The sequence below is a fragment of the Pteronotus mesoamericanus genome, unplaced genomic scaffold (assembly GCF_021234165.1).
Source record: "Pteronotus mesoamericanus isolate MK-2021 breed Mesoamerican mustached bat unplaced genomic scaffold, CSHL_Meso_final contig_90, whole genome shotgun sequence".
Classification (NCBI taxonomy): Eukaryota; Metazoa; Chordata; class Mammalia; order Chiroptera; family Mormoopidae; genus Pteronotus; species Pteronotus mesoamericanus.
The window spans coordinates 17,749,360-17,774,492 of NW_026555277.1; the positions used below are offsets into that span (position 1 = coordinate 17,749,360).

The following is a 25,133-nucleotide window of genomic DNA, read 5'->3' on the forward strand; positions in this document are numbered from 1 at the left end:
GACTCAGCTCAAAGTCACAACTTCAAGCAAAGATCAGAGCTGTTTCAACTCGTTTTGTGGTCAGGGCAGGCCCACCTTGCCTTTGGTCTTACAGTGTGATGCTGGCCCTGTGGCCCCACCGCATGCAGGCCACTTTGGGTATCATTCCCCTGGAGGAGTCACACTCTTAACTCTGCCTATTTCTGTACCTTTAGCCCAGCAGGCCTTTGCTGCAGTCCCAGCTTATTGCTGAATGTTTCCTTTTCTAGCCCATAAAAATGTTTAGCTATTGTTTGTTTTGGGAATTTTTTTTTCTATAGCTGTCTTTTAAGTTTGGAACAGAGGGGAAATGTTTAAGGATACACTCACAATACCACTGGATGGGAAAGTCTGGAAAGAAAATAGAGTGTGACTACAGAGAAGTATGTAGAGCAGGAGTCAGAAGTTGAAAAACAGTGTTTTGCTGAAGCATGGCCCCATGTCCAAAGACACAGAAATAACCAAAGGTGGCTGGAGTATCAGCTGAGGAATGCACAATACTCAAATGCATATTTACTGTAAGATTAACACAGACATATTCTAAAGAGGAAGAAGAGAAAAGAGAAAAAAACATTGCCAAGATAATCCATATGGTTTTACAGAGCCCATCCATCCCATCAACCCCCATGACCTCGAATTCAGAATAAATGAAATCAGTATGTCTTCTCCCATGTGTTTTTTAGCTTTCCTTAGGCCAACGGAAATACTGCTTCCTCTACCTCTTTTTCTGCAGCAGCATAACCCAATGCCTTACTGTTGTGTTCCATTTCCATGTCCTCCTAAAGAATCCCCGGTTCTTGCCGGTAGAATCAGGTGTTTCTTTCCAAACTTCCACCTGCTCCTAAGCAAGCCCCATTCCTCCTCTACAATATGTAGGCTTATGTTATTTGTCAGGTTGATGCCACTCTCCCCACTATGCTCTCCATCCACCTGATCAAGACAAAAAAGCCTTTTGAAAGTTAGTCCTGCTCCTCTCCACATTCCAGACTTGCCACTTCCAAAGCCCAAGCAATGCTTTTCTGATCCCACGCAGGATTTTGAATCCTTCTTCTTCTTATGGTTTTTCCTCTGCCCCTGAGCAAACAGATGTGACGAGAAAAATGACTTTTGTTTTCCGAGTTGCTGCTAGGCATTTTACAGTGCATAGCCCTGCTCATATTCAGAGGTTGGACATTTAGATTAAGACTTGAGCTGAGGATCCCCCCACCCTTAAGTCTCTGTTTTGTTTTTCCTCAGGCACTTTTTAAAACAACCACTTAGAGTGAAGACCCTGAAAACTTGGTGACTACAACCCCAACCACTGTGTAAGTAATAGCTGCTTGCTCCCTGTTCTCTCTCTCTCCTGGAATGGAGGGCTGCCCTTCCCAACTCATTGCACAAGGTTGGGGGCACCTTGCTTCTAAGTCTGTAAGTAACAAATCTTGTGACTTCTTTTGCAGGGTATATTGAAACTGCGCCTTCAGTCAGAATGGCCCATGGCTTCATTTCCCCTAAGCAAGAGAATTGAAGGAGCTACCTGCTAGCCCTGTGTAGGTGCCCTGTGCTCCCGTACTCAGCAGTTCACAATCTGCACATTCTTAATTCAACACACCAGCTCCAGGTTCTCAACACAACATGGTATAGAATCAGAGTGTTCTGGCACCATAGGCCTTTATATTTTTCAAGAAGATGACACATCCCTGTACAGAAAGGGTCCATTAAGAAAAAATAGTTATAGATATAGATATGTATACCTGTGTGTGTTTCTGTGTGTGTGTGTGTGTGTGTGTGTGTGTGTATGGATATCCTTAACAACTTGTGGTAAAGAGGCTTTCTTAAATAAGATGCTAAAAGCAAAATCGTAAACAAACAAAAAACATGGAAAAAGTTGACCAACTTGGTTACATCCAAACTTAAACTTGTGTTATCCAAGGCTCCAAGGACAAATCTAAAAGATAGGCAAAATTGATTAAAAAGAAGTATTTGTCACACATTTGACAAAAGATTATTTTACAGAGTTATAAGGAAAAGACTAACAATATAATAGAAACAAGAACAGAGGCTATGAACAGATGATTTCCAGAAGAGAAAATGCAAATAGCCAATAAACATGAAAAGATGCTCAGTGTCACCAGAAACCATGGCAATACAAATGAAAACAGTAATGACATAATATTTTTCTCCATTAGATTGGCAAAACTGTTTAATTTTATTAATGGGCTTTTGCAAGTTTTCAGAGAGTGAGTACTCTCAGATATTGTTAGTAGAAATTTAAGTTGGTTCAAGAAATGTGCACATTCCCTACCACCCAGCAGCTGCACATACAGATTTCTATACAAAACTCATGGTACATGCACACAATGTGGCACAGACACATATGTGAAGGTTCCGTGCAGCACTGTAACTGTCCATCAGTAAGGAAGTAGCTAAGGAAATTATAGATACACACTGTGTATTTTATAGCAGTTAAAAGGAATATGTTAGCTCCATCTGTGTCCACATGGGTAAATCTCAAAACATCATTGCTAATTGAAATAGGCAAGTTAAAAATAATATGCATACTATTACAGCATGTGGTCAAACACATACCCACACTTACACACAAACACTACTAAAACAACATTCTAAAAACTTATAATAGTGGTTAGCTCTGGGAACTGGGGAGAAGTATATATCACAAGTGAGAAGTGGGATAATAGTATTGGGTTGGCCAAAAAGTTCGTTTGGTTTTGTCCGTAAGATGACTGTGGTAGTGCTTAGTTGTCTTTAACTTCGTTTGCAACAATTTTGTTAAATTGTGTTGTGACAGCTGTCAAGGCAGCGTAAATTTAAAAAAAACAACTTATCAAAATTGGTGAATTTTTGTGCAGCCATTTTAATATTGAAGATGGAAGAAAATACGCAATATTTTCAGCATGTTATGTTTTATTATTTCAAGAAAGGTAAAGATGCAACTGAAATGCCAAAAAATAAAAGAAAAAGAAAAATTTGTTCAGTTTATGGAGAAGGTGCTGTGACTGATCAAACGTGTCAGAAAGGGTTTGCGAAGTTTCTTATTGACATTTTGGCCAAATAATTCTTTGCTGTGGGGCTGTCTTGTGTATTGGAAAGTGTTTAGCAGCACCCCTGGCCTCTACCCACTAGAAGCCAATAGCAGGAGATAGCCAACTTACTCAAAATACCCAAATCAATAAAATTATTGATGAAAATGAAAAATGTCTTTTATTTTATGGAAGAAACTAAACAGACTTTTTGGCCAACCCAATAGCCAACATTTATTAATACTTACTAAGTGTGATATGATTTTTTAAGTGTTTTACATATATTATTACATTTAATCCTTAAAGCTGCCCTTTGAGGTAGGTATTAATAACATTTTCATTCTCCAGATAAGGAAATTTGGGCATAGGCAGGTTAAGTAACTTACCTAAAGTTGCACAGGCAGTTAAGCAGTAGACTTAAATTTGAGCCTAGGCAATTTGGCTCCAGCCCCTCCTTTAATTACTCCGTGACAATGCCTGGAATACGGCAGTGGGGTAGGGGATAGTGGGAAAAAAGCCCCAAGAGGACATGACAGCAGCTTTAGCTGTAGGTGTCTAGTGTTTTGGAAGGAGAATGTATTCAGGAATCACTTATATAGTTAAAAATTAATTTAAGTTAAATTAATTAATTTAGGAAAAGCAATTATTGCTGTATCTTACATGGAACCACCTCCAAAAGGAAAAGGAGAATGAATGGACAAAAGGAGGGAAGGAAGGACAGAAGAATGGAAGGACAAAAGGAAGAGAGGGAAGAAGGAGGGATGGGGAAGGAAGACGTCTCCCGCGTGTTTTCTAGCTTGAGGGAATAAAAGAAGGGCGAGAGAGGGAGGTAGCAAGGAGAGAGGACTTCCACCGCTCTGCACCGGTTTAGTGATAAATTCCATAGGTCTGGTTTACTGGACACTTCTACTGCTCCAAAATTCATACCATTATCAGGATTGATCTCAGCCAGGTGGAGAAATAGGAGATGAAAAGAAAAACAAAACCCTTGGATTGTGAATACATTTTCCAGTCCACAAATGCCGGCACCACCAGGTCAAAATTCCCTACAGAGACGCTCTGTTTTGGGATGAGCCTTTCTTTGCCCTTGGAACTAATTCCTAACCCATTACAATCAGTTCTGTCTCATTACCCAAAGGATGTTGCCTGGCCTGCAGTTATCCTTGTTGTTTGGCTATGACGGAGAGAAGAGACAATTCCAATCAAATTGCAGTTAAAGCGAGGAAAGAAAGAAAAGGTTTTCTCAGTTTCTAGAAAATATCCCTTGCCTCCCAAGACATTCTGGGGGGCAGCTGGCACCTCTATCTAAGCAGAGCCTTCTTTTGTCAATCCAACTGTATGCAAACCAGTTTTCCTAAAGAGAAAACCCTACAAAATGATAAGCCAAAAATAAATTTTTTCCTCCAGGTTTAACCTTCCCTTCAACACAGAGAAAGTTCCAGGCTCTAGCACTGTGCCCTAAACTGTGTTCTTGGACTTGACCAATCCCAAGGTCTGTGGCCAACCTCTTTGGGGGTGGAGTAACAGCTAAGGGAAGTGAGATTTGAGCTCCCCCATGTGGCTGAAGCCTTCTACTAACCTGGATGGGGTAAATAGGTTTTTGCAGGCTAACCCAGATTTTCAGGTGTGTGAGAAACCCTGATTCTCTTCTGATGTGTTTTTATGGCGTTTTCTGAAATAACATCATTATTTGATGGGTTCTTGTCCTGAGACACCAAATACTGCAGTGATTATGATGGGGGTTAGCCCAGAATATCTTTCTCAATAATAGACAGTACAATCTGCTTATTCCTATGTTTTTGCCAACCCACACTGTACTTCTTATGTGAATTCACTTTTTGAGCAAGTTTTTATTTTCAGAACTATGTTACAATTAGTAACTTGTTTTTCAACTATTCTATGACCAAGGGGGAAAATAGCTCATTTACTCTACTATAGTCCCCAAAACAGGGCTAATCTAGTCCCATGATTAAGAACAAAATAAATCACAATGGATTTGATACACGTTCCTTACCCTGAAAATACCACAAGAACACAAAACACAGAGCTCCTTAGCTCAAGTTTGCAGTATTTTCTTCCTCCTCTGTCTTAGGAACTCCTTCCAGATATAGAACAAGCCTTGAATTTGGCAATTATTCTTGCTGCAGCAGCATATTTTCTGATTCCCAAGAAAATGTTCTTTCTCTTAAAGAGTAAAATGACCAAAATTGAAAGACAAATCACAAGCTGGGGAAATACTGCAGCTAAAATGATAGAGCACTTATGTAAAACTATCAGAAAAAGACTGTCACTCCAGTAGGTAAGAATACCAAGATTATTTTCAAAAGAGGAAACACTAATGAGCAGCAAAAATTAGAAATAATTCAGCCTCTAAAAATCAAAGAAATAAAAATTAAAACAAAATCACATCTTTTATATATCATGTTAACAAAGATGTTTAAAATGTTAAAAGGGTGTATTTGCATACAGCCAAGAGACACTGGGCAATTAACAATTTGAAAAAATATCAGTAGGAACCTTGTAAATACTCATATCCTTTGAATTTGGGGATTGATGCCAAGAGCATAATACAAAATAAGGGAAAAATTTTATGTACAAAGATTGTTATTAAAATATTATGGATAGAAACAACCTAAATAGTCAATATTAAGAGATTGGTTACTACCGTAGATTTCTTAGCCAACTTTTTCTCATTTCTGATTCTATATTAGAATCACTTGAGAATTTTATTTTTATAATAATGATATTTTGGCCTCATTTAGAACAACTGTGTCAAAACCTCTGGGGGCGGGATCTGGGTGTGTATATATTTTTTAAACTATCCAAGTGATTCTCATATTACTGATTGAGATCCACTAGTTAAGGGAACTATGGAAGATTCATTAAGTTGAATATCATGTACCAAATAAAAATATGTTTTCAGAATTTTTTAAAAATATATTTTACTTTGAAACAGTGCTAAACTTACAAAAAATTACCTGATTGGCACAAAAAAACTCATAGACCCATCACGCAGAAGCCCCATCTGAGTTTGGCCAATTGTGAAGGTACAAGTCCACTGTATATCTATTTCTGTACCTCAAAAAATACCCTTTGCCATGAAGGCTCCAGTATAGGACCTCACATCATTCCCCATTGGTCTGACTTTTTTTATTTCCATCACTGACATTTTTGTTAAGATTATAGAGCAATCATTTTATAGACTGCCTATCTTTGTGGATGTGTCTGGGGGCCCCAAGATCACCCCCAGGTTCAATGATTTGATAGGAGAAATCATAGGGCTGAACATATTGTCATACTTATAGACATGATTTATTCTAGCCAAAGGACACAAAGCAAAGGAAAAAGGCACAATAGACAAAGACCAGAGAAAACCATGTGCAAGCTTCCAGGCGTCCTCTCCCAGTAGAGTCCCACAGGACACACTTGCCTCCTTCAACAGTGAATTGTGAGAACACATGCAAAATAGTGTCTACCAGGGAAGCTTATTAGACTCAGGCTTTTATTGGGGGTTGGTCACAGAAAGCATCTTCTGCCTAGCAGGTATCGAAAATCCAGACTCCAAGAAGAAAAGGAGGTATTCAGCATAAACCGCATTCCTGACACAAACGGCTTAGGCACAGCAAGCCACTCTTATCAGTTTGAGCGGTGGGAACACTCCAAAATCCAAGTTTCCAAATGCCAACTGGGGCCAGTCTTGCAGGCAGGGCTTTGTAAGGACAGGTCTTTCCTAAGGCCTGCTATGTTAACTCTTTTCTATGCAGTAGATTTACCTGATGTTTCTAATGCTAGACCCAGGTAATGTGTTTGGGGCTTGTGTATCACAGGCATATTCTTTTCATTGCACTTACTGGTTGTAACACATCATCAATTGGCCATGGGAAAAAAGAAGGAGATTCCATTTTGATGTTTGATTGCCGACAACTTTCAAGTCGTTCCTCTCTCTCCTCCTGCCCCGCCCCGCCCCCTCAATCTGGCCAAGCTGATAAGAAAGCCTAGCTGATCGCTCCTTTGGTGCAGGTGAGAGGTTCAAACAACACAAGCCCTGGCCCTTGCCTGTGACCATCACCAAAGGCCCCAGCTCTTAAACAAAAGAAAAGCCCAAACCAGTCATCCTCCTTGCTCTCTCCAGCCATACTTGTGAGCCTGCCCTACTCAACCCCAAAATGTGAGTAATAACCCTTTTTCTGTCCTCTTAGTGCATGTGTGCGCACGCGCAATCATCAGTCTCTACACCGGAACCAACTTTGGTAGGTGACCATCTCACCTCTAAAAAAGTCCTGTTACCAGTAGCATTAATTTTACATGGTTAAATTAATAGGTCACTAAAAGTGTAAAGCTCACCTTTTCCCCTTTTGTGATCAATAAACATTTTGTAGAGAGATAATTTAACTACGTAAAATCCGTAAAATCTCATTCTTCATCTCACTTTCACCCACGAGTTGTGACATCCATTAATGTTAATTATTACTCTGGTTTTTGCCAAATGGAGATTTTTCTAATATCAGTTGTACATTTAATAGCTGGCTTTCTATTCTAAGGAAGACTTCTCTAGTTTTCTCATTTATTTACATATTTTTCAAATTTATTGAGATATAATTGACATGTAACATATAAAATTTAGAGTATGCACAGTGATGATTTGATACACATACATATTGTGAAATAATTATCACAATAGAATTAGTTAACACCTTCATCACCTCACAAAATTACAATTTTGTGTGTGTGGATGGTAAGAACACTTAAAATCTACTCTCTTAGCAACTTTCAGACATGTAATACAGTATTAACAATAACCACCATGCTAAATAGTGTATCCCCAAATCTTATTTATCTTAGAACTGGACACATATACCCTTTAACCAGCACCTCCCCATTTCCCCCGTGAGCTTTATCTGCTGTGGCCTCGTTGGTTGCCATCTCCTCGCAGGCAATAGGGAAAATCTAGTCCCTATTCTGTCTTGTCCAAAAGCAAACTTCTCCTTAATGGCATTTTGAAAAGTAAGAAAGAAGAAAAAGAGTAACAACAGATACTTTTAAAGAAGAGAATGGAAGGAAAGAGAAGGAGAAGTAAAAGAGAATCAGAATTGTTCACAGACTTTTTAAAAACAGTGGAGAAAGCTTGTGACTTAATTTTTTTAATACAAAACTATACATACAATATGGTCTCAATTATGAAAACAAACACACAGACCTGGACCAGGACTCATAGATACTAACAATGCTTGCCCTTCAGAATAGGATTTTTCTTATTTTCAGTTTTTCTGTATTTTCCAAAGTTTTAAAAACAAAAATTAAATATTTTCATAGTAAAGAAAAAAAATCATAACTGAGAAAAATGGGATTCACCTTAAAATAAGAGAAAATAAGAGACAAAAAAGAGAGCAAAAAATGACCCAAATGTGTGACAATATTTTAGGTAGAAAAATTCTATGAGTTTTCATATTAAGATTAGAAATCCCACCTAATGACCCAAAATGGAACCAAGGTTCCAAGAGATTTGTAGTTCCAAATAAGATGCTATATGTACGAAATAAGACTGCCTTCTCATTTACACGGACCTGAAGACTCTCTGGGGATAGCCAGTGGCCAAAGACTCTCTCTGGCATTTTCTATCCAAATTCTTGACTTAATGCTATGATGCTACAACTAAGTTTTCTGAGTGGATGTTGAACTTTATGGTAATATTTAAACTCCATAGAATTCAAAGAAAAAGGTAAAGTTATTTTAAACAGCCCAAAGAACAAACAAATCTGTTGGGGCTACTGCACATAAAAACCTCTCTTTGCTAGACTTGTATGTAGCAGGTCTTCCACTATGCCTTCTCTGCCATCTTGTATTGGTAAAATCAGTATTTGTAAGATTTAAAGAGATCTTGTCTAAAAATAGTTTATCTAAATGAACATAAACAAAATAAAAATAGTCTTCCCCCCCAAAAAAGCAAATGTTTTGCCTCTTTTGTTCACTGATTCCTGAATGAAATTCAGTGTTTCTTCTTCTATGTAAACCTTGTATTTGCCATGGCTAACTCAGTTTTCTGCTATTTTGTTCATACATATTGAAGAACTCAATGACATAATTGGCTTTGCTTTTCACTCAGTTGCTTAGGGCTTATAAAAATAAAACACAAATACCCACAGCTGTTCCAGGCAATCACTCAGCTCTTTGAGAAAAAAAATACAGATATAGGGACAGGTGGCCTCACTCTGAGCATAATATTAAGAATCAAGGGTTCAGGGACTGCAGCTGTGTTTCCAGGAGAAAACTAGCAAACTCCCAGGTTTTCTAGGTTAACTATAGTTACCTATGGATACGCAGGGTCAAGGGAGGGGTCTTTCCTGTGTCTTGCTTTTCCTGGAAGTTGGCCAACTGATATCCAAGGTCTTTCTCTATGGGAATACTTCAGGATTTCTGATTACCCAGTGGAGATAGTTCAGCAGTCCAGAAAATGTGAAGTCAGCCAGTAGAGGATACACCAGGTGCTCCACCTGTCCTTTCTGCAGCTAGCCTGATCGCAACAACTTGGCTTTCGAAGTACAACTGAGCAAAGGCATGGAGGTAGAGCAAAAGAAGGTATTAGCTCAGATGGCTTTGAAAGACACTAACTGGGTGATACTGCCTAATTCTACTCTTAATATACTCACAACACCCAGCCTAGTCAAAGATTCTGACTGCTACCCAGAAGAAGGGAGATCGCAGAAGTCATGCCTCTATCTCTTTTCAGCGGTGGCTGTCCCCAGAGCCTACCTTACGACTCCTCAAATCTCAGAACAGCACTACTGTTTCCAGCTTTATTTACATCTCTGCAGATTCACTGCAGATTTAAGGTGGGAGTTCCCACTCCATCTCTCAGCCTGAATGGCCAGAGCCCTGGCCAGGTCACCGAACTCCCAAGTGGTAAATGAATCAAATAGCAGCTTAAATATGTATACCATCTTCTACCCTAAATTACCATAAATCTTTTTCAAACCAATTCAGCCATTGATTCAGGAGCTGTATTGGCACATACCAAACATCTTTTATGGCAGCCCATTTACTCCATTTATTTTTAATTTACAGCAGAAAGAGAATTTGAGACTAATCAGGATGGTGATATAAGAAAAAAAATCTAACAAAAGAAAAACCTAATGCTAATGTTTAATATATGTTAATAAATATTTATTAAATGTATGAACATTAACAATAGAATGCCATTGCCAACTCAGGTAAACATTAATGATGCACTCTTAAGGCTCAGTTCTTCCAAATGTGATGTGATTCCAATCATCTCCTTTTATGAATCCTAAATTTTAATAATTCTTAACTGGGTAGAGGATTCTGGGAATACGACAGAGTAGGACGCACCAGGAATCAATTTCCTCACCTAGACAAGAATTACACTGCAAGATCTGTCTAATGTAACAGTTTTGGAACTCTGTAGTCTAGTAAAGGTTTGCAACTTCCAGAGGGAAACTTGGACAGTAAATTGTAGTCAATTTAAGTCAATTTCATCTCTTGGTGCAGTAACAGCTACCCATCCCCCATGGCAGGAAGCTGTACTTGCAAGCAAGCCTTGGGAGCCAGGATGAGTAAAAAGGACCCCCTACACCAAATATTGGGGATCTGTGTTCTGATAACTGATTGACCAGGGATTAAAAACTAAAAAGTCAATGATCAAAAAGACTATTTAAATTATTAAATTGGGCTAAATTTGTTTTTCTTCTTTCTCTTACCTTGCAGGAATCCGTAAAGGAGACCACTTCAGCTCTGGAGAACTAAGGAATCAACATTTTCTTAACACATTCAAGTGACAGAGTAAGAAAATTGAATGATTTCACAGCAAATGAATGAAAGAACTCTGATTGGAAGTATGAGTCTATGTAGCTTATTTGAATACTCCCTATTACTGCCTTTTGTCTGGTCCTAGAATGATTGGCTTACAGACCACCAGAGCTGAGAAATACTTCAGTGCTCATGTTTCAACCTTCCTCATTTTACAAACAAGAAAATATTAATTCTTCATATCAGTTTGGTTCCTTTAAGGCCCATCCCCACCTCAGCAAGACATGTCAGAATTGATGTGAGAGAAGTCCTTCACTAGGTTACATGATTCCCACACCTTTACTTGCCCTGTGCCCCAGTCCTTGCCCCAGGCTCTTGGTCTCTGTTAATGCTTCATCCAGACTCGCCAGTTGATGCATAACTCAGTGCAGTATCTCCCCCTTCAGTGGCTCTGACTGTGGAGGCAGCTTCACTGCTAAGCAGTAGCTCATGCTTTGATTCTATGGTAAAAATGATCTTAGGAGCAACTTTCTAGGTAATCTTCCTCCTGGTTTGACCTGACCCTGAAGACCTCGTATATTGATCAGTAGGCAACATTCTCAGGTCTAGTTTGACCTTGGCAATGAGAATAATTCTCTTTTTCATTTTTCTACGTCTTCATCCCTTCCACTAGATTATAAATTTCATCTTTATATTCTTGCCCACATTACCTAATATAGTCCCTGGCATATAACAAGTGACAAAAATATTGGTTAATTGATTTAAATCACTCCCTGATCACCAATACATCCCCCACACCACATTCTGAGTGAGCAGTGTAGGCAGCTGCTGGCTTGATATAAATTTAGAGTTTAGGAGAGCTCTCCCAGCTCAAGGACTGTTTCTCTGCCAGGATACCTAAAATAACCACATTACTCACTCCTTTGAGGCAAGGCCTTGAAAATTCTTGTTAAAATGCAAATGTCATCTGAGAAGGACAACATGAAGTTATCAATGCCTATTAATAACATACAATATGATTAGTTTAGCAGGGAATAAGAAAGATCCAGAACATGGAAGGCCAGACTTAAATCAGCCCCAAATTTTAGAACCTGGTGAAATCAGGAAAAGCATCTTGGCGATTGATGGATGCATAGTGAAAGGAAAAGAATCTTAGAAACTCAAATGAGATGATAGAAAAAACCCCACCTGGTACAATGCAAAAAAGAGTAATAATAATAGCTAATATTTTTAGGTACATATTCTGTGCAGGATAGTGTTCCAAATACTTTGCTTATATTAGCTCATTTTCTTTTCCTCATCCATAAGATAGGCATAATTATTATTGCACACTTTCAGTTGAAGAAATCAAAGCAGAGAGATGTTATTTGATTAGTTAGAGGGTAGAGGTGGAATTTGGAACAAGTGTAGTTCTGGAGTCCCTTTGTTGACCATCCATGCCACAACATCACTGTGTTTGATTGCTACTTTCATTAATATGCTCATGATTTTAATCTACAGAAAGAAGCAATCCATTCCTCCAAATTTTGTTTGCCTTCATTCTACAAGTCTCTTGATATGTCTATGCCTTTCCATTTTTCCTACAACCTGAAACAAGTTCTCTCTGTTTCTTCTCTGGGATGCACTGATTCCCTGCCAGACACTGTGCCAGTACCTTATCTCATTTAAACCTCAGATAAAATACTGATCATTTCTACATGAAGAAACTGAAGCACAGAAAAATCTGTTGTCTGCCCCCAAATATTAGTTCTGGGATTTGAACTCTCAAAGCCTTTATTCCTATTTCCCATATGACCCAGCCACCCACCTACCCTAAGAGTTTTCTAACTTGCCTCCTTTTTGCTGAGCTTTTCAGTATCCCAATTCTCTCACATCCTAAAACTTAAAATCTCCCCTCCACATTCTAGCTCCTAATCTGGCATTCAAGGAAGTGGCTGCTGAGGCTACCACCTTCCTCGTGCTACTCCAGGTATAAGTACCTATAGAAAAGTTATGGATTTTATTATATTTTTCATTTTTATTACATTATATCTTATTGATTATGCTATTACAGTTGTCCCAATTTCCCCCTTTGCCCTCCTCCATCCAGTCCCTCAGGCAATCCTCACACTGTTGTCCATGTCCGTGGGCTGTGTATATATGTTCTTTGACTACTCCCTTTCCTATGCTGTACTTTGCATCCCCATGACTATTCTGTAACTACTTATTTGTACTTCCTAATCCTTTCATCTTTTTCACCCATCACCCCAACCCTCCTCCCACCTGGCAACTATCAAAACATTCTCTGTATCTTTGATTCTGTTTCTGTTTCTGCTTGTTTGCTTATTCTGTTTTTTAGATTTGATTGTTAATATGTATGTATTTATTGCCATTTTATTGCTCATATTTTTTATTTTCTTCCTTTCCTTAAATAAGTCCCTTTGACATTTCATATAATAATGGTTTGGTGATGACGAACCCCTTTAGTTTTTCTTGTCTGACAACTTATCTTGTCATTTTCTGCCCTTACATTCTAAATGATAACATTGCTGGGTAGAGTAGTCTTGGCTATAAGTCCTTGCTTTTCATCACTTTGATTATTTCTTGCTAGTCCCCTCTAGCCTGCAAAGTTTCTTTTGAGAAATCAGATGACAGTCTTATCAGGGCTTCCTTGTAGGTAACTAACTGCTTTTTTCTTGCTGCTTTTAAGAGTCTCTCTTTGTCTTTAACCTTTGGCATTTTAATTATGATGTTTCTTGGTATGGGCCTCTTTGGGTTCATCTTGTTTGGGGTTCTCTGAGCTTCCTGGGCTTGTATGTCTATTTCCTTCACCAAGGTAGGGAAGCTTTCTGTCATTACTTTTTTGAATCAGTTTCCAATTTCTTGCTCTCCCTCTTAACCTTTCTGGCGTACCCATGATGAGAATATTGGTATGCCTGAAGTTGTCCTAGAGGCTCCTTACACTATCCTCAGTTTTTTTAAATTCCTTTTTCTTCTTGCTGTTCTCATTGGGTGTTTTTCACTTTCTTATATTTCAAATCACTGATTGATTCTTGGCTTCATCCACTCTACTTTTGATTCCCTGTAAATTGTTCTTCATTTCAGTTCGTGTATCCTTCATTTATGACTGGTTCTTTTTTATGGTTTCCATGTCCTTTTTTATGCTGTTGAAGTTCTCTCTGAGTTCATCTGCTCTTCCCATAAGTTCACTGAACATCCTAATAACCAGTGTTTTGAACTCCGCATCTGTAGATTGCTTGAATCCATTCTGTTTATTTCTTTTCCTATTCTTTCATTTGCACCATGTTTGTTTGTCTCCTCATTTTCGCAGCTTCCCTGTGTTTGTTTCTATGTATTAGGTAGAGCTGCTATGTCTCCCAGACTTGGTAAAGTGGCCTAATCTAGTAGGCGCCCTGTAGGGTCCAGTGGCACAGCCTCCCCTGTCACCCAAGCTGGGTACTTGAGGTGTGCACACTATGTGGTCTGTGTACACCTTCCTCCTGTAGTTGAGACTTAATTGGTGTTGGCAGATCAATGGGAGGGATTTACTCGGGCAGGTCAGTTGCAAAGACTGGCTGTAACCTCTGACCACCAACCTCCAACCACTGTGGAAGATCAGCTGTGCAGGAGCCCACTCCACAGAGCAGGACTTACTTCAGCAGGGTTCTGGTGCCCACTGAGTCCACCCCTTGAGTGTATCACCTGTGGAGGTGCTTGGGAAGTTGTGCTCTGACACAGTTGATAGCTGTCCACTGGGCGTGCAGGCTCTGGAGCTTCCCAGAAGGTGCAGGCCAAGGTCAATGACTATCTGTGTTCCGTCTGAGGCCACCTGGCCTAAGAAATCTGCAGATGGCTGCTACTTGCGCTATGCTTAGAGGTGCCAAAGCAAGTCCATGCTGTGACAAAAGCTGGCTGCTACTAATGGCAGGCCTGGGACAACTTAGCAAGAGGTATGGGACTTACTGAGGCCAGGTTCTCCTTATTTAAGATGATTTAGGAAAATCTGAAGCATGAGCCAAGACAAGCCATTTGTATGGAAAAGCCACTAAAAACAGCTTGGGTGGGCCAAAAAGCTGGGTGAGGCGGAGCTCAGGGAATCACCAGAGTAGGGCAAACAGTGTGAGCCAGGTTGATACAGTCTCAGATATTGTACTTGCCTCTCAGCTCTGCTAGGGGAGGGCTCAGAAAAGGAACAATAGCCTCTGCCAGCACTTCTGTATGGGAAAAGGTGTCCTGCTGCTCTCGACCTGATGCCAGACACTTCAGTTTCTTCTCATATGCCTCTGGTGCCCTTCAACCTGCTGCCCCAGTGCTGGAGCTGAAAAGGAGTAAGTCTGAGTAAATCCCTGTGTGGGCCCTTTAAGACAAACTGCTTGGTAATCCAGCAGTTTCTGTCTTCCACAACCTCAATCCCCACCGGTTTTCACAGTGAAAAGTTATGAAGATTTATCTTCCTGTCACTGGAACCCTGAGCTGGGGAACCTGTTGTGGAGCTGGGACTCATCTGTCCCAAGATATCCCTCCCAATTTTTATCCACCACATGTGCATGAGGGACCAGCCTATTCCACGTCTCTGCCCCGCTACCAGTCTTGATGTGGTTTCTTTAATTCCATAGTTGTAACACCCATTCAGCTTGATTTTCTGGTGGTTCTGAATAACAGTAGTTTAGTTACAATTTTGATGTGGTTGTGAGAGGAGGAGAGCCATGTTCACCTAGACCACCATCTTAGCTTTCTCCACTCCATATAATTTGACTACTTTTTAAATATATAAGTATATATTTAAATTATATGTAAATATATAATTATATATCAATATATTTTTGTATATTTTTATATTTTAAATATATACATTTCAGGATATACATTCTAAGTATATTTCTACATAGCCACAAACAATTCAACAAGGGGCAACCCAAGAAAATATTCATAGCATATATGACAAATGGCTAATTTTCTTAATTTACCCAGAACTTTAAGATATATGTCCCCCTCAAAACAGGAAAAATTGACATGGGATATAGATTGGATTTAAGCAATTCAGAGACTTAAATCTAATTTTAAATGTTTGAACTTAATCATAATTAAGAAATGCTATTTGATACTACAATATATTATTTCTCACCTATTAGATTGGATTAAATTTGATACCTAGTTTTGCAGAAAGTTTGGAAAAAGAGATATTTATAGACTGTCATTTGAATGGGAATTGGTGCAGCTTTTTTTATAGGGCAGTTTGAAAGCATTTGCCAAAATGTAAAATGCACATATCATTTGACTCAACATTACCACTACAAACAGTCAAATAATTAAACAAGGATATCTGTCCAAGAATGTTCGCTGCAACATTTCTTTTTGGAAAGTAGATCAGAGAAAATAAATTATGATGTCATGAATACACTTCCAAAGATATCTGTGCTAAACTCCAATGGTCTTCCAATTGAGTTCTATGTACCAGGGGTCCATAAAAAAAAAAAATCTAGTGCAATGTAGGAAGAAAATAAGAAAATATTAGAATTAATACTGAATATATATTTATATAGTTTATCTCTTTCTTCGTAAATCAACTATCATGTATGTTTTCAAATGAACATAGTAAATGAATGTAGTAGTTGAAGGCGTTCAGAGTATGATTCCCCAAAATACACCACTCCAGCACAAGGATTATTTTGAACTGAAAACAATTGAAAAGAAACAGACACAAGAAAGACTCTTTACCCTCCATCTCTCTACCATGAAGGGCAAGGTGATTCTTAATCATTGGAGACAACTCTAGATTCTTCTCAGCCCAGAGACAGCACCAGAGAACCCTACATAACAAACCTTGTTGAAACCACCTTTATGTTCTATTAGTTTCCCCACATATTTACATTTTCACAATTTGCTACCTCCTGGAAGCTCAATATCCTTTTCTTTTGTCTTGCCCCTTCTCTAAAAATGTATTGTTCTTTATTAAGATGCTATATAAATCCTGCTGGCACCTTGATCTTGGACTCCCCAGCCTTCAGGCTGAGAAACAAATGTTTCAGCCACCCAGTCTATGGTAATTTTGTTGTAACATCCCTAATGGCCATACAAGGTCCTTAGCGATGGGGCTTTAAATTTCTTCTCCCTACTCCTTCCCTACTCCCTCTCCTCCTCCCCAAAACAATGCACTCACAGACTCTCACTTAAGTGGGTTGAGAGATACTCCTCTATAGACCACCTGTGCTCCTACATATCGTGCTGGGTGTGCCAAGAATGCGAGGACCTGACTGATATTTCCCAAGACTATTTCTTAGCATTATGTCTGCAGGAAGCAACTTTTGGAAAAGAAGCAATTTCTCTCTCACTGGGACAAAGAGCAGGCTTGCTTTTTGCTTGCTATGAAACAGCAAGTTCCCAAGCTAGTGTTCCCCTCCTGTAACACAACTCACTGCAGGTTCAAATGTCCATCTCAGCTCTCTGTGTCACTGTCATGGGTTTTAGAAAACAAGGAAACTGATACAAATAGGCTGACTGATACATATGCTACTTACCAGACTGTGAGTATTATAGTCCTTTGTATCTTACATAGGAATCTCGTGTCTCCTGCCAACATCCATGAAACCATAACAGACTAAGTTATTAGCATGTGAGTAGAGTAAATTCAAATTTGAGATGTGACAATGGAGCCTCTTTTCCACTTCTATTACCCCCAAATTCTCTTTGCTTGAGCGATTTTTTTCCTCCTGTGTTCCCTTGTTTCTTCTTTTTTCCTTTCTTTCATGGTTACTTCATGTTTAATTCCCTTTTTCTTACTAATTTCAAAATTATACTTTATATTTTTATCCACTTAGTAGCTATCCTTAAGTCATGCTTATGATCTCCCCCTGAAAGTTTAACCACAATCTCCTTTCTTCTCCCAAACTCTACAACGATTTCAGAATGCTTTAACACTAATCACATATCCTTGCTCTCCATGCTAGCGTTGTCCTTTATGTTAATTTAATTTGACTTTATTTTAATTTCCTTTCCCTTTGTTTTGTTTACTATAGGCAATTAATAAGCAGATTTACCATATGCTTACTAATTGTTTTGCTCACTACTGCATCTTGTATACCAGTCGTATCTTCTCAGTTTAATTCCTTTCTTACAGTAAAGCATATCCTTCGGTAGTTTTTTCAGCAATGGCTTAGGAGTAGTAAGCTCTTTCAGCCACTTTATCTGAAATACCTTTATTTCATCCTAATTCTTTGGAGACTGCAAGAGCAAATATTTTTTAAACATTTTTATGCTCCTAGCGTGCATAAGAACAATCCTTGGAAATTTGTCAATTGCACATTTTTGGGATCCTTAAAGGTTCTTTTTTTAAGTAGTTTTGGAAGGGGCAAAACAGGAACATATTTTTTCAATTATTACTTAAACTGATTCTGATGTAAATATGTCAAGGCCATACTTTGAGAAGAAATAGGGCTATAGACAGAGGGGTGCCATGGAAACAATTTTTAGTTTGTTTTTCACATTTTTTCCTTATAAAAGTAACATACTTATTAAAGGGATTTTAGAAGAATAGAGAAAAAGGAAAGAATAGGTCATTTAATTCTATCCAAATACAACTACTGCCAATTATATACAGTTGATCTTCATTATTAGTGGATTCCATACCTACAAATCCACCTACTACCTAAAATTTCTTTGTAACTCCAGAATTAATACTTGTGGACATGCACGTGGCAGTGGAAAAGTTTGCGTGGCCCGCAGCCCTGCGCTTGTGTCCAGTTTTCCCGGTTCAGCTCTCACCACGGGCGGCCAGCGGATGGAGTCAGTAGGGGGCAGTGCCGTGCAGTGCACCAAGTACCAGCTGGCGGTAAGCTGGACAGGGTTCCAAAATCAAGCCTGGCCCTGTTGTTGGGGTAGCCTCAGCAAATCACTTAACACTGCTGAACCTCCTTTCTTCCTTTTTGTAAAATAAAGAAAAGATAGAATCTACCAGGATGACGTGTTTTTAGGATTAAAGATTATAATCTATGCGACATACATGTATATATAGTACCTATTTCCCCCAGGAGCAGTGAATCAGTGTTAGCTAATTCAGTGGTTCCCAGGCTTTATGGAACATAACTGCCATTACAAGAACTGACTGTGTTGCCTTCCAGACTTTTTTAATATGAAGAAATTTTTTGTGATGTTTCTGTTGAGATTTATATGCTATGTTTACTGCCCAAGGGCAGTTTCTCCCACTTCCCATAACAGTCTCTAAGGCAGTGGTTTCAGGCTGGCTGCCCATCGGCATCATCTGGGAGACGCTTACAAAACACTGATGTCAGACCCCATCCCCAGGGACCCTGATTCAATTGTTATCCAGGTATCAGCAGCACTTACGAGCTTCCAGGGGGTCCCTGTGAGCAACCGGAGGTGGAGCCTCTGTGGAATCTATTTGGAGAAGAAGCTCATGATCGGGCGCCCCTGGGAGCCACCCATTTGTCAGTCCTCCCGCCGCGGAGGACCGCTGCTCATTCATCACCAGCTCTGCACTTGGCGTGGCTCACTCCTCTGCCCCCCAGTGCCTGGCACTCAGGCCTCCTGCCCTTCCCAGGGCTGGTCTTCCTGCCTCAGGGGAGGCGTGAGGAGCAAAGGGCCCCATAGTGCCCTTACTGACCGGCCCCTTAGTCTCCCCTTGACAGTACTGCACAGGCTGGAAGGGAAAAATGGGCTTTCTGGAAGATTGGAGGTAATGAAAGGGAATTGCAGAGCAAAAGAAAAAAAAATGCAAACCATGCACTGGATGTGACGGCTCTGACATTCCATAAAAAGAGCCATCACCACCATAGGATTCTGAGTGCAGAGCCAGAATCCTGCCTTCTATCTCCTCCCTCCCTCAGGCGGTCCCTAGGACACACCCTCACGGGGCATTTCCCTAAGGCTGTTCTTCAGTCTAGAGCACCGTTCCATGAAAGATGGAAAGGGATCTATCTACCCTTGTGAGGTAAAAATATGCCTCATATGCCTCTTTTTCCCTCCTGGTAGATCCAGCAGGTAACCCCTGGATCAAATGCACATACACACAGAAAGCTCCTGACAGTGAACAGCCTCAGCTCATACCAAGGGTTCAGAGAAATACTTTCCTAAGTGCAAATTAACATGGTCCCCACATAAATCGAAGGTAACATTTTGTCCTTATTACGTAAAGCAATGCCAACCTCAGTACCCCACAACTAGTTCTCATACCCCTGCTTGCAAACCCTTCTGCGAGGCCTGCTGGTGCTAACTGGACCATGTCTGTGCATTTGTCCAGCATCAGAGCCACCTGTCTCTGAGGGCCACGTCCTGGTTCCACAAAGAATTAGCAAAGCCCTGGAAATCCCTCTTTCCTACTAAATCACTTTCTTAGGCAGGGCATTTTCAAAACTAACTTTTGTCCATGGTGGACGGCAATAGGAGGTTTGTTATTCTCCTTGGAGCCCACTTCCCTACCTCACCTCAGTGTGCCGTGGTGGAGATGGGAAGAGGAAAAGAAATTTGTGTATTTTATGTTATGGGATATTTAATATAGTTCTGTATTTTAATATGCTTACTGAACATTATTGCATAAGCACTTCTCATACTATAAAATAGTGTAATTAAGTATTTTAGTTGCTAAAAAATATTCACTGGGTGTACCAGGGTCTTCTTAACTATTCCCCTATGTGTATGTACATTAAGTTTGTTTCCAGTTCTTTATTATGCTAAATAATGCTTCATTAAACATCTCTGTATATAAAGCACCTTGCTTAGTCCTATTTGCTGGGGACAGATGTTTTTTAAATTCTTGATAAATATTGGCAAACACTTTTCAAAGGACACGTGCAAACTGGCGCCTTCACCAGGAGACGGGATGTGAGTGGTTTTGGGACGAGGAAGCGACATGACCAAATCCGCAGTTTAGAAAAGTGAGTTGGCTTCATAGCTGGGCCTGGTGAGGGAGGATTTTGTCAATGCAGGTGAAACTGGTCGGGGCCGGGTACACCCTGGAGAGGGGGCCTCATTACACGATCTCACCGCTGACAACCAGGCAGGAAGCAAGGCCCCGACTGGCCTTAAACTCACCGTAAATAAATCACACAGTGGAAGGGAACCTGGAGCCAGTCTCCCTCTCTACCATGGTTGAGCGAGACATCACGTAGTGTCTGCTATAATCGGGTGGAGATGACTGAAGCACCCAAGGACTCCAGGATGTTTTCTGTCCTCATGAAGTTACATTAAGCGGCCCTGTGCTGTAGGTGGATACTAGGGTAGCAAGGAGCTTGCAAATGCTCAGCTATATGTTAGAGTCAAGCTTTTAAAAAAAACAATTTCTTTACTTTGTTTCTGATTGTGAAAATAAGCTATGCTCACTCTCCTGCTTCTAATTGACAGCATTCTAAAGAGCTTTAATGTGTTTTTGATAGTCCATACAACCTAGGGATAAGTTTCCCTCAAGACCATTTTAGAGCCTAAAAAGAGTAGTTAAAGCACTAGAGTCCCCTTTCACTTGAGTAAGAAATGTAATTTTTATCAATCACTTTAAATAGTTGGTTTACAACTAACCAGAACTTATTTCTCTATTGAAAGTCATTAAAAGTTGCTTTTTAAATTCAAATACACGAAGTATACTGATCCAAACCCTGAATCTTAGATATATTACCTCTATAACAACAATTTCAACCAAAAAGGATAAATAAACATCATCAAAATGATAATAATCAGCCCTGACTGGTATGACTCAATTGGTTGGGTGTTGACCCACAAAGCAAAAGGCCACATGTTCGATTCCCAGCCAGGGCACATGCTTGGGTTGTGGGTTTGGTCCCCAGCTGGAGAGAGGCAACAGGTCGATGTTTCACTCACATCAGTGTTTCTGTCCATCTCTTCCTCCCTCCCCCTTTCTTTAAAAAAAAAAAAAGTAAAATATTTTTTTAAATGATAATGATCCTCCAAAAAAGAATGCTTATTTTCTGTCATTTTGCCTAGTTTTGTTTATCATTCATGTCTATGAAAATTTGCTTAAGGATTTTTTTTTTTACAGACTAAAGATGTCTGTGGAGGAAAACATGCAGCAACACTTCTTCAGTATAAACCTTAGATATTACGGTATGTATCCATCTGTTATGTATCTGCCTATATTGATTCCCTTTTTTAATTTTTATATATTTATTTTTAAAAAGGGAGAGAAACAGTGAGTTGTTCCCCCACTTACTGCATGTATTCTTTGATCAGTTCTTATGTGTGCCCTGACCAGAGATCAAACCCACCACCTTGCTGTATCAGAACAATGCTCCAACTAACTGGCCAGGGCTGTCTCTATTGATTCTTGTACATGGGATGCTTTTTGTAAAAATTGGAAATGATTATTTTTACAACTGTCTCCCTCATGTGTACTTTGCCCCCACTGCTACAGAATCTACTCTATGCCCTTGAAATGTTCGGTCTTGTTTCAGGATACACCAAAAGCACCGGAGTGCTGGATACCTTCAAGAACACAAATGACTTCTTCAGCTAATTTTCCACAGACTTTAACTATTTCCTCTAAAACCAACTCGAGCATTTATTACATTGAAAAATACAGGGTTTTGTGTGTGTGTGTGTGTGTGTGTGTTACCATTTTTTTGACAATCAAATAGCAAGAAGGCTATGACCAATATAGTGTCAAAATTGTGAAATACAAAAATTGCTTTTCTTGCCAAATATACTAAAGGTTACACTTTATCAGATAACAGTGAATAATTGCCCAGGAGCTTGTGGGGAAAACTTCACTTTAAAAAAAAAAAGTTTTTCCCAAAATAGGAATAGAAGCAGAAAGGGTCAGCTACTGTTGAAAATTCTACCTACAGTTCTAGAAGCATAATTAGCCTGCTTCCTTTTTTTTTTTTTATGGACCTTGTCTAACCTTGTTGTTCTTGTGGAAAACCACTGATGCATAAACCATGTGTCAAGCAAGCTGTAACTGCCCAGCACTTCTCTATTATCCTAGTTGCCTCCCGCTGGGACCCAGAAGTGCTATTCCCAAATGAAAATCACTCCCTAATTTAGAACAAAAAGAGAATAATTGAGCAATAGTTTTCTTAGCAATTTTCAACATTGAGCAGAAAGACTAGATTTAGAGGGTTGCTCCCCGAGAGAGAGTTCCACTCCCCCACACAAACCTCACACCCTTCCAGGCTGGAGAAGCTGGCAGTGGCCAATAGTGCCTTTGCGGGGTTGAGAGGAAGAGAGGCTGGTAGTGGGGATAAGTTAGTATATACGTGAAGCCCTTAGAACTGTGATTGCACCCAATAAGCACAGTGTGTTAGCTACTCTCACCATCAAGATTAGTATTGCTGGCTTTCTTCTCATTAGGAAATCTTATCCCTTCTCAATACTCTGGGACATTCTGGGTACTCTGGGCCAGTGGAGGAAACCCCTGGGTGTCTCATCTCAATCAGATGGACAGGGTTCACAGGTGCCCTCCGTCTTCTCCATAGACAAGGCAGAGTCTCTGGTGGTTTTCCCATTAGACATCATTATGACTTTCTTGCTGCTCCTGGAGAGCTGGTGCCAGCTCTCTGCTCTGCCACAGCAAATGGCAGCAAAAAAAATGATATATTTTTTAAAGAATCCAGGAACATTCTGAAAAGTTAATAATATATAAAAATCCTTGGGATGGAGAGGTAGTCATTAAAAGTTTTGTCATTGTAATCTAACTTCTTTGATTATCACTCTCTACTAAGTAATTCCTCATTCTTCCACTCCCACTGAAACATTCTGAACTTTCTACAAGCATTCTGTGATGGAAAAGTGAGACTCTTTGACTGACTTTATTTCCAAACAATGAGAATTCTAAAGTGTTCAGAAACATGATAGAGGTAAGCCTGATGTGGATGTGGGGGGTGGGGAGATGAAACAATATTTTCATTTAAGATTTCATAGTTGTACATCTTAAAACCCATTTAGAAATATCAGGGGAACATTTTGTAAAGTATATGACTGTCTAATCACTATGATGTACACCTGAAACTAATATAAAATAATATTGAATATAAACCATAATTGAAAAAAAAAGATTAAGATCCAATGACTGACTTATCCAATAAAAATAAAATCCAGCCAAAAAAACCCATTTAAATTATCTCAAGAAAATCATAGTCTGATATATTGGATGTTTTATGAGAAAGTATGCCTCACAATTTTTACATCCCTGATCAGATATCAGAAGCTAGTCAGAGGCTTCTTCTCAAAGCCTGTGAATCTACCTTTTTTGATTCCTCAATCTACCTTATGAAACCTTAAATAAAATCCCTTATCTTTATGGAGTAGATATTTCTTGGGGAAATGTGAAGAATAACTAATTTCTACTTCAAGGTTGATGGAGGTCATACCAAAGGCAGAGACAACCACCATCTGTTTAAATGTGCAATGTACTAAGGAAGCTTTGAGGAAGAAGATGTGAAAGGTTTGAATGGGTAAAGTGAGAGTAACATCAGGTACCATGTCAAACTGGAATATCAAAAATTTGGGGGCAAATGAACTTTTCAGTATTTCTTAAATCACACAATATACATAGGTGACTGATGAGTGAAGGGAGATAAATGAAAGGAAACTTCTGTAGATCAAACATATTTAGCAAATACTTACATACCTCAAAAATGAATAAACATAGGTTCCAGTTTCAAAAATGGCATATTAGACTTCCGGTCAAGATGGAGGCATAGGTACACACACTTCTCCTCCTTCCACAATTGTAGAAAGAATTACAACCAGATCTCAAAACCAGTAACACCCAGAACCATCAGAAAATTGGTCTGTATGGAAGTCTGACAATCAAGAATTTAAAGAAGACACATTTACTCAAGTGCATAGGAAGGGCGGAATCATGGGACAGGCAGAGAGGCGGTGTGGCTCGGATAGATGGCTGTGGCAGAAAGGATAAGAGAGATACCATCAGAGCAAGCAATCCCAACCCCAAGCCAGACCACACAGTGTAGGATTCCAGCACCAGGAAGATAGATTCCTGTTACTTCTGATGGTAAAAACCAGCAGAGGTTGGGGCAGCAGAAAAAACTGCTGGATTTTTGCTGCTTAAAGGGCCACCACAGTCTTAGAATTATACACAAACCCACCCATTCTGGGATTCACCACCAGGCCACCAGCTAGATGGGTGCCAGTCACACTTGGGAAAGGAGTGAAGTGACTGGAAATGGGGCAAGCAGTGGGTGAACTGCCAGAAGACAGTTCACTGTCCCCTCTTAGAGCCCTCCCCACATGGCTACAAGGTGGTGAAGTAGGTAATCCCCACCCTGGCAATTACCTAAGTTTCTATCCCACACAATTTACAGGTGTCTTTTCAACATAGGCCATGCTACTAAGACAGGGAATGAAAGTAGCTCTACTTAATAC

The 25,133-nt window shown here is 39.6% G+C and overlaps 1 protein-coding gene and 1 pseudogene across 1 annotated transcript in view; both read right to left on the bottom strand.

The window, feature by feature from the left end:
• The window catches only part of LOC129080599 (striatin-4-like), a 34,484-nt pseudogene extending 15,221 nt beyond the window's left edge, over positions 1-19,263 (bottom strand).
• The window catches only part of EEF1B2 (eukaryotic translation elongation factor 1 beta 2), a 213,870-nt gene that overhangs the window by 24,694 nt on the left and 164,043 nt on the right, over positions 1-25,133 (bottom strand). The gene's annotated exons all lie outside the window — the stretch shown is intronic.